The sequence below is a fragment of the Emys orbicularis genome, chromosome 4, assembly GCF_028017835.1.
Source record: "Emys orbicularis isolate rEmyOrb1 chromosome 4, rEmyOrb1.hap1, whole genome shotgun sequence".
Lineage (NCBI taxonomy): Eukaryota > Metazoa > Chordata > Testudines > Emydidae > Emys > Emys orbicularis.
Window position 1 is genome coordinate 73917625 of NC_088686.1, and position 15983 is coordinate 73933607.

At 44.3% G+C, this 15983-nt stretch overlaps 1 protein-coding gene across 1 annotated transcript in view; it reads right to left on the minus strand.

The window, feature by feature from the left end:
• Positions 1-15983, minus strand: part of FUT8 (fucosyltransferase 8) — a 282501-nt gene that overhangs the window by 21224 nt on the left and 245294 nt on the right. The gene's annotated exons all lie outside the window — the stretch shown is intronic.

Consider the following 15983-nt stretch of genomic DNA (forward strand, 5'->3'; position numbering starts at 1 on the left):
TGAAGGCCTGCTTCCTCACTCTGAAGTTCTGCACCCACTAGTCATCATCCCAGGTTTCCAAGATTATGTGATCCCACCACACAACACTGGTTCTCTGGGACCAGAAATGGTGGTCCACCCATGGGCATACCATTGTAATCTCAGCACTTGACTCATCTGTTCCTTGGGACCACAGTGGATTTTCATTCCATCTCTGGATCAGCCACCTTCACCATCTCAAAGTTTTCTGGACCAATTCCATCCTGTATCCAGTAATGTACTGCATGAACATTTGTCCAGCAAGTGGAAGCAGACCCACATAATCATATATTTGCTGTGTGTCTCCAGTATTGTTTGGCAGAATGGAGAGATGAATGGGAGCTGCAGTTGCCAAATGCGTGAAGGTGGTGTATAGTACCAGCAACATGCAGCAAGGTGGTTGCCAGAGCATCTCCTATGACACACAGGACTCTGTGATACCACCCCTGAAATGGTAGTGCTAAATGTCACATACTGAAAAATGGGATGTGTGGACACGGGTATGTGCCTGTGTACAACCTATACTGTTGCCCAGCTAAGCAATGAGGACACTTGTCACAGATATGGGATACATGTGCTAGCAGTACATAGACAAGTACCCAGGGAAGTGTGCAAGTGTAGACATATAATCTTAGACATGTTAATTTTAGTTACAGAAATACCTATTGAGTTGGTGAGAAGTGAAACAAGAAGCTGGATAGACTTTCTCAAGGTTTAATCTACTTATAATAACCAAAGGGGAAATTGTTGGAAAGATGATAGGCTCAGTAAAATGAATTCCGTCACCTTCACAAGGAATGTAAGATGTACTTGCAGCACCCTCCACATTCTTGTTAAGCTAGAATGCACATGAATTCCTAGTTCCTGGAAGCACAAGTTCCAAGATAGGGAATCCTGTGCAAATGGGATCCTTGAATAATTTTTTTATAAACTTAGAATGCTGTATGGAACATTGGACAAATCCAATTATCACTTCACATGTGTTACAGTCTAACATGTAACATACCATAATATAAATTATTTTCCTGATATAGCGTGAGTAATGTATGTACAAGAAAACCCAATTGTAAATTCTCACTTGAGCAGTGCTTTTTTGCAAGAGGCAATGCACATAACCAACTGCAAAACTAAAATTTAATAAATTAGGTCATTATTATTTCAGTAGTCAGTTTTCAAAATGCAATCTTTTATTAATGGCTTATGTGTTATGTCGTTTTAGGTTTTTCTACGGTTAGGCAAAATACATAAGCCAACTAGTTCAGAATCATAGCTCTTTGCCTGAAACATTCCTCCATGAAATCATCAGAACAACTTGAAGAAAAATAAAATGGAGGAATGTGCAGAATTGGTATCCTGTTGATAACATTCTATTTTAAATTTCTCTCTTCCATCATTGTGGGTGATGAAAGAGACACTAGCTGTTGTTTTTTATTCAATTTTTAAAAAATCATTTGGCAGATAGACTCAGCACAACAAAATAGCGTAATGAGGGAGAAGATACTCCTCTGTGTGAGGAACAGATAGACACTGGAGCAGGTGGCAGTTCTATTGCCCACCCTACTCATCACCAGATGCTTCAAGTGTGATTTATAGTATTGCCTGCAAGTGTATAGTAGTGTTTATATTTAAAAAAATGGTCACAATGCATCAACATTGTGACTCCTGGGCTGGGAACAAGAAAACCCACCTATGACCACAACCCCATAGTTCTACACCAAAACTTTTTTTCCTTCCCTTTCCATGATGGTAGAAAGTTGGTGTGCACAGGGGATGGATAAATATTTTTGTTGTGTGTGAAACTGGTGGCAGGATTTAGGGCCAAATGCATCAGATGGTTAGTTGTCTGTGACCCTCCCCCAAACTGGTATGGAAAAAGTCTCAACATCCATCACCACCTGTATACACTGTGTAGGGAGATGTAGGATTAATTCCCTAACGTTTAATTGTTCTACAGTTATGAAATTCAAGGCCAAATTCTTACACTATTATAGTAGAGATTAAATTTAGCCCTTTGAATATACCACAAACCCTGTGCAGAAATTTTACAGGTGAGTCAAATACGCTAAGATTTTTTTAATGTTACATACTATACTCCCGAGGAAATTCTGCACCCAAAATTAAAAATTCTGCACACAATATTTTAAAATTCTGCAAATTTTATTCATCAAAATAACAGAGTATAATCATACCATTTTCAATTATTTGCTGACAAGTATTTTGAAATAAATTACCAAAATAATTGAAAATGGTCTGATTATATTGTTATTGTGTTTGTGTTATTTTGACAAAATATGCAGAACTTTGCAGAATTTAAATTTTTTTGACAAAGAATTCCCTCAAGCGTACCTGGGTTCTGTGTGGCACAATCTGGATGTGGGCAGCTTAGTGGGAGGGCTGCAGGGGGGAGAAATCTGGATGCATGGGGGGGTTTGGTGTGGGGTTCTGGGTGCAGGGGGAATGGGACTCTGCAGGGGAGTCCAGGTGAAGGTGGTTAGGGCTCAGTGGGAAGGAGTGGGGCTTAGTGGGTCACAGTGCAGCTAGTTGGAGCTCAGTGGGGTAGGGATCTGGGTGTGGGGGGCTCCTGAGACAGGGGGTGAGACTCAGTGGGGGGGGGAAGTTCAGGGGGATTGGAGGAGTGGGTTCTGGGTGCGGGGGACTCCTGATTTGGGTGGGGAGTTTCATGCAGGGGGTGTTTCCAGGTGCAGAGAGGGGTCACAGTATGGGGAGTTGCTTCCCCTGATCGCATCACCAGAACCCTGAATCCAACCCTCCCCACCCAGATCCCCCACCCCACTGAGCCTAACCCCCCCACATCCTAGGGTTACCATACGTCTGGATTTTCCCGGACATGTCCGGCTTTTTGGTCCTCAAATCCCCGTCCAGGGGGAATTGCCAAAAAGCCGAACATGTCTGGGAAAATGCCGGCATCCCTGCCCCAGTCCCCTGCTTACCTGAGCGGCTCCGGCAGGCTGCGAGCTGCAGGCGGATTCCCCGCTGCGGCGGGGCTGCTGCTGCTCCCCCCAGACACCTCAGCTCTGTGCAGCTGAAGAGCCGAGCTGCCCGAGCGCTACCGGCTTCACGGTTTGCCAGGCAGCCCCCAGACCTCCAGACCCTGCGCCCCCGTCCGGGCGCTTCCCCTCCGGGGCTCCGGCTGCGCTGGGAAAGCGCCTGGCCGGGGGCGCAGCGGGTCTGGAGGTCTGGGGGCTGCCCGGCAAACCGTGAAGCTGGTAGCGCTCGGGCAGCTGTTTCACGTGGCTGGGAGGGAGGAGGGGGAATGTGGGGCGCTCAGGGGAGGGGGCGGAATTGGGGCGGGGCTGGGCGGAGTTGGGGCGCGGCCAGGGGCGGGGCCAGGGCCCCGTGGAGTGTCCTCTTTTTTAAAACCTTAAATATGGTAACCCTACCACACCCAGACCCTCTCCCACCTAGTCCTCCCCTCCCCCAGAGCTTCCTGCAGCCAGGGGAAGTTTCTGGGGGTTGATCTGATCCAGCTCTGGCTGCTTTGTGCAGGGAAGGGGAAGGAGGAGGGGGAGGGAGAACTCCATCTCCATCCTCCTCCCTTCCCCCAAGCTGGGACTAATGTCCTTGGGTGCCCTGGGACATCCCCAGACCCCGCTCCTGCAAGTGATTTACCTCTCCCCTGGCTGCCTGAACAGAACATCTGAACTGCCAGAAGGGGTGAGTGAGCACCGGTGCAGCTTCTCTTTGCTTCCCCAGAGAAACCATTTTCTGCAAGGAAGCAAAGGGACTCTCCGGGGAGGGGACATTTTTCTACTGGGCCGCAGTGGCACAGATTTTCTCCAAGAGTAATAGTCAAAACTTCTGCTAGGCAGTATTTTTCCTAGGAGATCCTCAGTATCCAACTTGGAGTCCTAAAGATCCCTTCCACCCTGAAGAGATCATAACGCGGCAAACCATCCTTCTGGCTGAGGACTGAGTATTGGAGCTGTCAGTATTAGTCAATCTTCCAAAGATGGTGCTGTCAATCCCACCTCCTTTTGCCATTGAGAACAAGAGATTGGAAACTGGCTCTCCAGCACTGGTCAGGAGAAAAGCAATAGTGTGAAGTAATGTCCCCAATAGGCAATTTTTGTTACAAATCTGGAACTGACCTCTTGTTCATTTTCAACAGATTGGTTTCAATAACTTTCATGTAATTCTAAGTAAAGTGTGATTTTATTTTAGTTGATTGAAGAAATAGGATTCAAATATCATATCCTGAGTTTTCTCTCACTGACCTCACCAGCAATGACCACCTTCCCCAATGCAGGGATGCAGGATATATTAGAGAATAGGATTTTCATTCATCGCTTCTACTGGAGCAGCCAATTTCCAATGTAGACCCCAGCTGACTTTCTGTATACAGTACTTACACTATGCTGTGCTTAGAAACCATCAATAGGTTCTTCTTGTGCAATGTAGAGTTAAATCTGCTCAGAATGCTACTGGTCCTGAATTGTGTGGGGAGCAAGAGTCCCAAGATGGGTCCTACAGTAGAGAATTCACACCTCAGCCAAGCCAATGGGCAGCCAGAGTCTTTTGAAAAGATTGAGCCAAATTGTTTGCTCATATAAATTGGTGTAACTCCAACTGAAGTCAATGGAGTTGTACCAGTTTACACCAGCAGATAATTTGATTAATGAATGATTTGTATTTGAAAGAAAATATAACTGACAAATTGCATTGTTAAAAATTACAGTGTCACAATATGTTTAGATTCATAGACTCTAGGACTGGAAGGGACCTCGAGAGGTCATCGAGTCCAGTCCCCTGCCCTCATGGCAGGACCAAATACTGTCTAGACCATCCCTGATAGACATTTATCTAACCTACTCTTAAATATTTCCAGAGATGGAGATTCCACAACCTCCCTAGGCAGTTTATTCCAATGTTTAACCACCCTGACAGTTAGGAACTTTTTCCTAATATCCAACCTAAACCTCCCTTGCTGCAGTTTAAGCCCATTGCTTCTTGTTCTATCCTTAGAGGCTAAGATGAACAAGTTTTCTCCCACCTCCTTATGACACCCTTTTAGATACCTGAAAACTGCTATCATGTCCCCTCTCAGTCTTCTCTTTTCCAAACTAAACAAACCCAATTCTTTCAGCCTTCCTTCATAGGTCATGTTCTCTAGACCTTTAATCATTCTTGTTGCTCTTCTCTGGACCCTCTCCAATTTCTCCACTTCTTTCTTGAAATGCGGTGCCCAGAACTGGACACAATACTCCAGCTGAGGCCTAACCAGCGCAGAGTAGAGCGGAAGAATGACTTCTCGTGTCTTGCTTACAACGCACCTGTTTATGCATCCCAGAATCACGTTTGCTTTTTTTGCAACAGCATCACACTGTTGACTCATATTTAGCTTGTGGTCCACTATAACCCCTAGATCCCTTTCTGCCATACTCCTTCCTAGACAGTCTCTTCCCATTCTGTATGTGTGAAACTGATTGTTCCTTCCTAAGTGGAGCACTTTGCATTTGTCTTTATTAAACTTCATCCTGTTTACCTCAGACCATTTCTCTAATTTGTCCAGATCATTTTGAATTTTGACCCTATCCTCCAAAGCAGTTGCAATCCCTCCCAGTTTGGTATCATCTGAAAACTTAATAAGCGTACTTTCTATGCCAATATCTAAATCATTGATGAAGATATTGAACAGAGCCGGTCCCAAAACAGACCCCTGCGGAACCAAACTAATATTTAAAGAAACTTGCAAATCAATGGGTTAGCAATTAAGGGGATCCAGCTGAAACCAGGAAGTTATACAAATTAATTCTGCACAAGCCTTGAAAGAATATGCCACAGAGGAAATCTCTAAATAAAACTTGATTTGCAATCCGTAATGCCTTGTGAGAGCATGATTCTGACAGGTGTTTAGTATCTGAAATGGCCATTGGCATCAATAGAAGTAACAGTTGCTCAACATCTCTCCAAAAAGACCCCCATTATATTAAAAAGAAATGTATGAAAAAAAAATCAGATTTTTGAATCTGTGTAAGGAAAACCATGAAAAATGCTGATTCAATGATTTCCTGTCCTAATAGATGGCAACTATTAGGTAAAACTTAACAGATTGGCTAAATGACCATTTCAACAACAGTGTACTTTCATAAATATTTACTCAACACTGAATATATCACATCCTAATATGGAGGGGAATGCCTGTAATAGAAATCCTACATGTTCATTACCTTATTAGATTATTAGGAAAAGTAACATAACTCCACAGAGTAGGCACTGGAAATAACCCATGATGTTTTGATTGCCATTTGGACATTAAAAAAAGCACTGTCAATATGCTTGATTATGAATAAAGAGTGGGATAGACTGCCTCTGCCCAGAGGAGTTTATAATCCAATTCAGAGATAGATGAAACAGTTCAGATTACAGCATAATACACCAGAAGGCAGTTCAGTGTCAAGTGGTGGGAATCCATTCTGAAAGATCAACATTGAAGGGATTTTGATAAGTGTCTCTTGCACTGTAGCCAATAGTGTTGGCAAAAAATTCAGTGAAAAATATTGTATACTGTCCTAAAAGTTGGATAGCATATGCTCCATTATTCTTGATGAAGGCAATGGGTGGCTTATCTATAACAAGCGAATCAGGCAGAAGTGCCCGAAGATCCAGGAATGGAATATTTAAAAATGATGTCACACAGGCCAACATTAATTCAGTAATGCACTTAGCACATGCTTAACTTTAAGTGCATTAGTAGTCTCACTGAACTCAGTTGGACTACTCAGGTGCTTCAAGTGCATAGCTGGATCAGAGCCTAAATGGCTAAGTAGCTCTCCATTTCCACACCACACAGGCTTTTCACAAAGAGCCATGAACTGAAACTTTTAACCCTAAAAATGAATATAGTGCTCCGAGCACGAGGACATACTCCAAGCAGAGGGTCAAGATAAGAGAAAACATGATTTGGGTTCCACTGTTGGAACTATATGCACTGACAGCAGATAGGAACAAGAATTGCCATAAAAGATCAGACCACATCAATTTTAGCTTCCTGTCTCTGATAGTGGCTACATACATAAGAAATATATATCTACTTATTATTGGAGAAACACAAATTGGGCAATTATGGAATAATCTTCCAATTAGGAAGTTTATTTCTAACATCATCAGTTGGAGTTTGACTTATACAATGAGGCATGAGAATTTATATCCCTTCCAAACATGAGATTTTTTGCATATAATCCTATCAAATATATTAATGGATATTCTCATTAGCCAAATAAGTATTCAATCCTTTTTTAATTGTTTAACCTTTTGGTTCCAATTATATTTTGTGGCAATGAGTTCCACAGACTAAATTGAGTGTTGTGTAAAAAAAAAAAAAAAAGTTTTCCTTTTATCAGTTTAAAAATTGATGACATTCAGTTTCATTAACTTTCCCCTTGTTCCTGTATTCTTAGAAAAGTAAAGTAGGAGCTCCCAAATTACCTTGTTTGTACACTCATTATTTTGTACAGCTTTATCATGTCACCTCTTATTTATCTGATCTCTAATTTAAAAAGTCAGAATCTTTTCATCTCTCTTCATATGAAAGTTTTACCGTGCCTCTAACCATTCTTACCATCTGTCCCTAAGTCCTCTATATATCTACTATACTTTTTGAGATAAAATATCGAACACAGTATTGCAGGTGAGGATTTACCATTGATTTACATGAAGGCTTTTGAACATTTTCAGTATTATTTTTTATTCCCTTCTTTACGAATGCCAACCTTTTACTTTTTTGACTGTTGCTTCACATTGAGCAGAGGTCTTGTCCATAGTTACATTGTCTTCCTCCTGAGTTGTTACAGTTAATTTAGAAATCCAGTTAGTTGTATGCATAGGTCAAATTTTTCCTTTCGGTGTGCATTATTTTGTATTTAAAAATACTGTTTCATCGGCCATTTCATTGCCCATTTATCTAGCTTTGTTATGTATTTTAAGTTCCTTACAGTCTGGGTTAACCTAAATAATTTTGTGTCATTTGAAATTTTGCTACCTCACCGCCTATCTCCTTCTCAACAGCATTAATAAACACATTTAAAAAAAACCAGTCCTAGTACAGAACTTTGTGGTGCCTAACTCTTAACTTTTTGCCATGATGAAAATTGCTAATTTATTCTTACCTTTGTTTTCTGTATCCTAGCCAGCTTCTAATCCATGACAGAACTTTGCCTCTTACCACATGACTACTTGGTTTCCTCTTGTAAGGGACTTTGTCAAAAGCTTTGAGAATCCATGTATATTATGACTCTCCTTTTTTCATTATTTTGGTGATTTGTCCAAATAATTATAAGGGATTAGTGATGCATAGTTTTCATTTGCAGAAGAAATTCTGGTCCCTTTATATCATATTATGATAAACTATGTGTTTTATAATGCTATCTTTAAATTATTGTTTCAACCAACTTACCTGGTACTTAAGTAAAATATGATTTTGCTACTCTGTAATGCCCTTATCTTCCTTAACTGCTTATTTTATTCACTAGTAGCCCAGAGGACTTACTGATCCTCTCAAAGAATTTATTCTAGTATACTTAGAGAACTTTCTTGTTATTTGTTTTTATTCTCTTTGGCTACTGGCTTTTCAAATTCCATTTTAGTCCTCTTAATTTAATTCTTATGTGTAGTAAGCTGCAGTTTATGCTCTTTTCTACTGACTTCATTTAAGGAGGAAGGATATCAATTTGGCTCAAATAACCTCTTGAATATTGTCATTTAGCCATACTGTTTCACTTCCTGACACTTGACCATCGGTTGAGAGCTCTACTCAGTTAAGTTCTTCAGTTAGCTGAGCACTCACTAATTTGCATGGCAAAATTTCAACTTCCTTTCAAGTAACAATGAACGTAGGTAGTTGAGTGCTAATTGAAAAGTCTGTTTTAGCACTCTTTTCACTTTCTCAATATTTGTAAGTACAGCACCTTGGAGTACTTTTGCTGGAAGTTTTCTTAACAGTATGGTATGCTGCTTTGGATTTCCATAAGAACAACATTAATATTGCATTAATCTGGGTTTTGATTTAGTTTTAGGGGTTTTTTCGTTAGAAATACAACCAAAATATATTCCATCTGATAAGGCTTTCTGTGAGCTGGATGAGCAGCTGTCACCTTCCATATGAATCTCATCACAGCTCTACTTAAGTAACAACCAAAAAAACTATTATTCCCTGTTTGAAGCTGTCAAGGCTGTATCCCTACTTTGAACTTTAGGGTACAAATGTAGGGGCCTGCATGAAAACTGCTAAGCTTATCTACCAGCTTAGCTCTGGTCCCGCTGCCACCATTCTCGATGGATTCCCTCCCTGGGAAGCCTTGAGAAACCTTTCACCAATTCCCTGGTGAATACAGATCCAAACTGCTTGGATCTTAAACAAGGAGAGATTGACCCTTCCCCCCTCCTTCCTTTCACCAACTCCTGGTGAATACAGATCCAAACCCCCTTTGGATCTTAAAACAAGGAGAAATCAATCAGGTTTTTAAAAAGAAGGCTTTTAATTAAAGCAAAAGGTAAAAATCATCTCTGCAAAATCAGTATGGAAAATAACTTTACAGGGTAATCAAACTTAAAGAGCTCAGAGGAATCCCCTCTGTCTTAGGTTCAAAGTATAGCAAACAAGATAAGCACTTTAGTAAAAGGTACATTTACAAGTTGAGAAAACAAAGTAAATCTAAGACGCCTTGCCTGGCTTTTACTTACAATTTTGAAATAAGAGAGACTTGTTTAGAAAGATGGGGAGAACCTGGATTGATGTCTGGTCCCTCTCAGTCCCAAGAGCGAACAACCCCTCAAACAAAGGACACACACAAAAGCCTTTCCCCCCCCCAAGATTTGAAAGTATCCTGTCCCCTTATTGGTCCCTGGGGTCAGGTGTCAGCCAGGTTACCCGAGATTCTTAACCCTTTACAGGTAAAAGGATTTGGAGTCTCTGGCTAGGAGGGATCTCAGCACTGTACACAGGAGAGCTGTCACCCTTCCCTTTATAGTTATGACAGAAGCCTTAACTCAACAGAGTGCAGAGCTCTAAATTTAATCACATGAACACAGCACAGTGTTAAGAATGTTGTTAAGAATTAGCATATCGCACAGTAAAAGTGATTGTGCTGAATTCTCTCAAGACACTTTACTATCTTGCTGACAACTACACATGTATTGCAAAGACAACTGGTTCATGGTTTACTGACCTCAATGATATTCTGATAGATCTCTTTAGAGACCAGACAACAAAAAAATGACTAGTGGAAATTATGCATTATCTTTGTGAGCTATGCAGCTTCATAAGTACCAAATAGCTTAGAAGAAACAAAAATAAGCGTTTGTTTTCTTTGCTTCATGCAAAAGAACATGTCCCACAATTGCTCTTAATGCTTTTGAAACTATTATTATTATGGAGGCACCTGATAGTGACTTCATAATTAGGACTGAGTTCTAAAATCAGTTTACAATAAGGTAGAAATTCCTGTTTTTTTCTAAAACTAAATGGCCAATTGGGTGAAATCTTACATATAGTTAGTATCTACCTTCTGAATTTTCTATGTATTTTTGATGGGTTTATCTTCAGAAATGTTTTATTAGGAAGTCTTTGAAATTGGGCTTTGACTGAACTGTTAGTGACAATCCTATGTTTTATTGTTGACCAATATATTTATAAACATTATCTACACAAAAATTGGTGGATCCTGAATAAATCTGGTACAATGTGCAGCTTTTTAAAATGGATTTAAAATCATTTAAATTTGTTAGTCAAGTTATAATAAAGTTTATGTGCTGTATAGCTGATGGGGTCAGATATGGACATAACACTTGGGCCATATGCATATAAAATCATTTAAAGAAGGAACGTAAAGGGATGATGGGGGGAAGTCAAGTTGCTGGCACGAAAAGTGTTCATGCACAGCTGCTGTCAGATAAAAACTTCTGTCAGCAGCTGTATTTGTACTACACGCTGTATGTGTGAGGTCACGCCGCAGGAAGGATGCCATTTTGCGCTACAAAATGGAGTCCTCTGCAAAGTGTGACCTCGTACATATGGTGTGTGCGAGGTCACGCTATATGAGCAAAATGGTGTCCTCCCTGCATTGTGACCTTGCATGCACTGTACATAAGAGATAATGCTGTGTGGAGCACACCAGGGATTGCTGCAACCCCATCTGCTCATGGAACGACCCCACTTGGGTTCATGACCCAAAGTTTGGGAATTGCTGCTGTACTAGTAATGGTTCAGGCCTACAATGAATTGAAGGAACCTCCTGTGTAGGGTTACCATACGTCCGGATTTTCCTGGACATGTCCGGCTTTTTGGTCCGCAAATCCCCGTCTGGGAGGAATTTTCAAAAAGCAGTACGTGTCCGGGAAAATAGGGAGGCATGGTAAGGGGACCGTCTCCTCCCCGGGCTCCAACTTTCCCGGCTCCCGCTGCTCTCCCCAGCGCAGCAGCAGCCGGAGCCCGGGAGGAGGCGGCTGCGAGCTCGGATGCCGCCGCCGGCCGGCGCCCCTCGTCCGGAACCGGGACCCGAGCCAAGCCGGGCCGGAGCCACTGGGACTGGGGCTGGGGGTGCTCGGCCAGGGCCAGGGCCGGGCCGGAGCCAGTGGGGCCGGGGGTGCTCGGCCGGCGGGCGGGCCAGAGCCGCTCGGCCGGAACCGGGGCTGGAGCCGCTGGGACCGGGACTGGGGGTGCTTGGCCGCTGGCCGGGGCCGGGCCGGAGCCACTCGGCCGGAACCGGGGCCCGAGCCGAGCCGGGCCGGAGCGACCAGGGCTGGGGGTGCTCGGCTGCCGGCCGGCGCCGCTAGGCCAGGGCCAGGGCCACTCAGCCGGGGCCGGCGCCCCAGGGCCGGAGCCGAGCCGCCGAGGCCAGAGCCTCTTGGCCGGCCACCGGAGGGAGCCACTTGGCCGGGGGGGCCGGACTGGGCCGCGCCTCCTCGCGTCCCCCCGCCGCCCCAGCTTACCTGCTGCCTGCCTGCCTGCCTGTTTCAGGCTTCCCGCGAGCATTTGATTCGCGGGAAGCAGGGGAGGGGGAGGAGCAGGGGGGCCGAGCGTTCCGGGGAGGGGGCGGAGTTGAGGCGGGGACTTTGGGGAAGGGGCGGGGTTGGGGCCCCTTGGAGTGTCCTCTTTTTCCAGGACTGCAATATGGTAACCCTACTCCTGTGTGCAGGCTGGATGTCTACTTGGAAATAAGTGTCCTTTAAATTGAGACCCGTGAACCAGTCATCTGTGTTTAGGAAGGGGATTATAGAGGCCAGGGTGATCATTTTGAAGCTCAGGTGGAAGATGAAGACATTTAGCTGTCTGAGATTTAATATGGGCCGCCACCCTCCTTTGTTCCTTGGGGATGAGAAAATATCTTGAGTAGAATCCTTTCCCCATGTGCTGAAGTCGTACTGGTTCTATGGCTCCCAGATGCAGCAGGGAGTCTAATTCTTGTCTGAGAAACAACTTGTGACAACGGTCCCTGAAGATGGAGGAGGAAGGGAATTTTGTGGGGAGAGGGGGATAGAGAGGAACTCTAATGTATAACTTGTAATGATAATCCAAAAAACCCATTGTAGTGAGCCGGTGTGGCGCCCCTCCGTCCCGCATAGGGCCGAACTTCCCCTAACCGTGGGCGGAGCCACCGGGTCCGGCGCCCGCCCCTCCGAGGTCACGGCCCCGACCCGGAAGTATAAAAGCCCGCCGGCCGAGCTCAGTGGAGCCCAGGCCGGCAGAGAGAGCAGACGTCCCGGGCTGAGCTCCCGCTTGGGAGACAGCCGCCGGCCACCTGCTACCCCACCGCGCCGGTCGAGCCTACCTCTCGCCAGGTACCCCGAGGAGGACTGGCCAAGCCTGCCCCGGACCAGCTACCCCGAGGAGGACTGGCCAAGCCTGCCCCGGACCAGCTACCCCGAGGAGGATTGGCCAAGCCTGCCCCGGGCCAGGTACCCCGAGGAGGAGCCAAGCCTGCCCCGTGCCAGTGACCCTGGTGGAGACCTGCCGGCCCGGCCCCCAAGCCCCGCACCGGAGGAACCGATGCTGCTGGACTGGCCCGAACACGGCATCGCCAATGAGGTAGGCCCCGAGGGGGAACACGGAAGTAGCCCGGGGGTAGCCGACCCCGGTCAGGCTGCAGAGGCCTGTGAGCCGATGTCAGTGTGTTTCGGTCAGGATACCCCACTGACCAGCAGCGGCAGTAACCGCTGCTAGGGCCCCGGGCTGGAACGCAGTGGAGTGGGTGGGCCTGCGTTCCCCCCTGCCACCCCCGCTCAGGGGTGGCAGGCTTCCCCCTCACCCAACGCTCAGGTGTACGAGCCTGGGCTTATCTTAACTGTTTGTCTGCTCAGCCCCTGCATCCAAGGGCCTGAGCTGGGCCTGTTTGTGCCCCGCCCTGATCCAGGGCCTGGGCCTGCGTAAACTCTTGATTATTGCTCAGCCCCTGCACCAAAGGGCCTGGGCTAGCTGAGTGTTTGCTCAGCCCTACCTGAGGGCCTGAGCTCCCTGAACTGTGGGCCGCTCAGCCCCTGCGTAAAGGGGCCTGAGCTTTGACTGTCTGTACTCTAGTGAGCCGGTGTGGCGCCCCTCCGTCCCGGAGGGTAGAGCCCCGGCGCGACCCTACTACACCCATCCATCTGATGTTACATGGTGCCATGCCAAGGAAAACTGAGCTAGGCAACCCCAAACAGGGTGTAGGAGTTCTGTGCAGGTGGATGTGGCAGGGAGACTGATTCTTGGCTCTGGAAAGTCCCATTGTGAAAAGGGTTTCTCTGTCCCCCTCTCCCAACAAAATGAAGAGGTTCTGCTTACTATGCCACATCCTTTGGCATTTCCTAGGAGTCCCGTAAGCCCTTTGAGGGTAAACTGGTTGAGGCGCTGGTCATTGCCTGTAAGACTGAGGCTTAAGAGACTTCTTCTATGGTACCAAGATACAGCTATCTAGAGAGTTGCTCTCAAGTCTTTGAAAGTACATAATGATTCATCAGTTTTCTCACTGAATAGGTTATTTCCCTCAAAAGGCAGATAACAGTGGATTGGACTTCTTTGGCAAATCCAGAAGATTGGAGGCACAAAGCCCATCTCAGTAGGTTTTTGGTTTCCCCCCCACCCCCTTTAATGTTATACAACACACACATCCATCCATCAAGGCAATTAATATATATTTTCCTTTGTATGCAATTGGTAACTTTACTTCGAGTGGCTGCACTTAAAGGTTTTTTTCCATTTTGAGAGAGATGACTAGTTTCAGTGGTATCCCCCATTTTAAGTACAGAGTATCTCTCTAAAACTGGTAGACTCTTTCAGTATGGAACAGTATGGAACACATTTTAAAATAGTGTGACCAATCTATAGAACACTTTATAAGAAAGCTAAACAAGTCTTCTTTTTACCACCTAGCTCTTCCCCAGTCTATCACTAACAGAATCAAAAATTATCTTTAATGAATGCTAATCCTTTATCAAGAATGGCTTCAATGTAATTCCTCATATCTATTAAAGGGGCATCAGTCATCCACTTAGGCCTATATAAATAGCTTGATCTGTTTCTACTGCAATAATGCAGACTTCACATTTCATTACAGCCTGACAGGGCACAGAGATTTATTTCATGCTGAACTTATTAAAATACAAATGGATTCAGTCCAAGTGTCAACATGCTAGATTTCAGGTGGCATTGTGAGCTTTGTGTTGGGGGGGTGATAAGAATATATTTAAAATTTTAATACAATAAAACAAAAAGCCCAAAGGCAAACATGCTACTGCATAAAACTACGACAAAACAAAGCTAGCTATAAGAAAGTTGCATTTCCTGTGATTATGACAGCACTCTCTTTATGAAATATACATAATTTTAACTCGGATAGAAATATGACACTTACCATACTTGCTGAGAGAAATGAATAGCCGTTATTAATGACTTTGCATATGTAACTTTTTTCTGAAAATAAATTTTATGCTCATAAAAGTTACCTATACCAAGGGAAACACATCTCTGCCTTTTCTTTTCTAGCTATTCTATTTCTAACATTCCTATCACCTAAGAATCTAGGAAGCAAAACAGAGAGGGATAGCTCAGTGGTTTGAGCATTAGCCTGCTAAACCCAGGGTTGTGAGTTCAATCCTTGAGGGGGCCACTTAGGGGGATCTGGGGCAAAATCAGTGTTTGGTCCTGCTAGTGAAGGCAGCGGGCTGGACTCGATGACCTTTCAGGGTTCCTTCCAGTTCTATGACACAGAAACAAGGAAAACAATTTGATTGCTGTATTGTAGTCCTCTCAGATGAAGTGGAAAATTTTTACACACACAGAGAGCACAAATACGTAGTAGAAGATGCACACAGTCAATACTGTTACAATGGATTTAAAACTGTATTGGAAAGGAAAGGACTACATCACTTGAATACTGAGACTCCACCATTTTTAAAATGTTCATGCTAAGATCATCTTCCTGGCCTGTTTTCTGACCATGTTACCTTCATTTTGGAGTCCTTCCTGTAGCTTCCTTAACCCTATTGTACATATTCAGGTTTCTTTCTTGTCCTCATCCTCAAGGCCTTTACACTTCTGTTCCATCCTTTTTCTCAGCTCTTGTATCTTATTGTGTGGCCCTACAGCCCCATCAACTATACTGGTCACAATCACTTGTTTGTTGTCCATATCCTCCTCGAGTGTCTTCACTCTTTCTTCTATGCCACTCCATATGCATCGAACATGGTCTCTTTGAACTAAACTGTAAGGCCAACAGAATGCCTAACAGAATGTTAGGAACCATTAGGAAAGGAATAGATAATAAGACAGAAAATATCACAATGCCACTATATAAATACATGGTATGCCCACACCTTGAATACTGCTTGCAGTTCTGGTTGCCTCATCTCAAAAAAGATATATTAGAATTGAAAAAAGTACAGAGAAAGACAACAAAAATGATTGAGGGATGGAATGGCTTCCAGATGAAAAGACAGGATTGAGGGGAAATACGATAAAAGTCTATAAAATCATG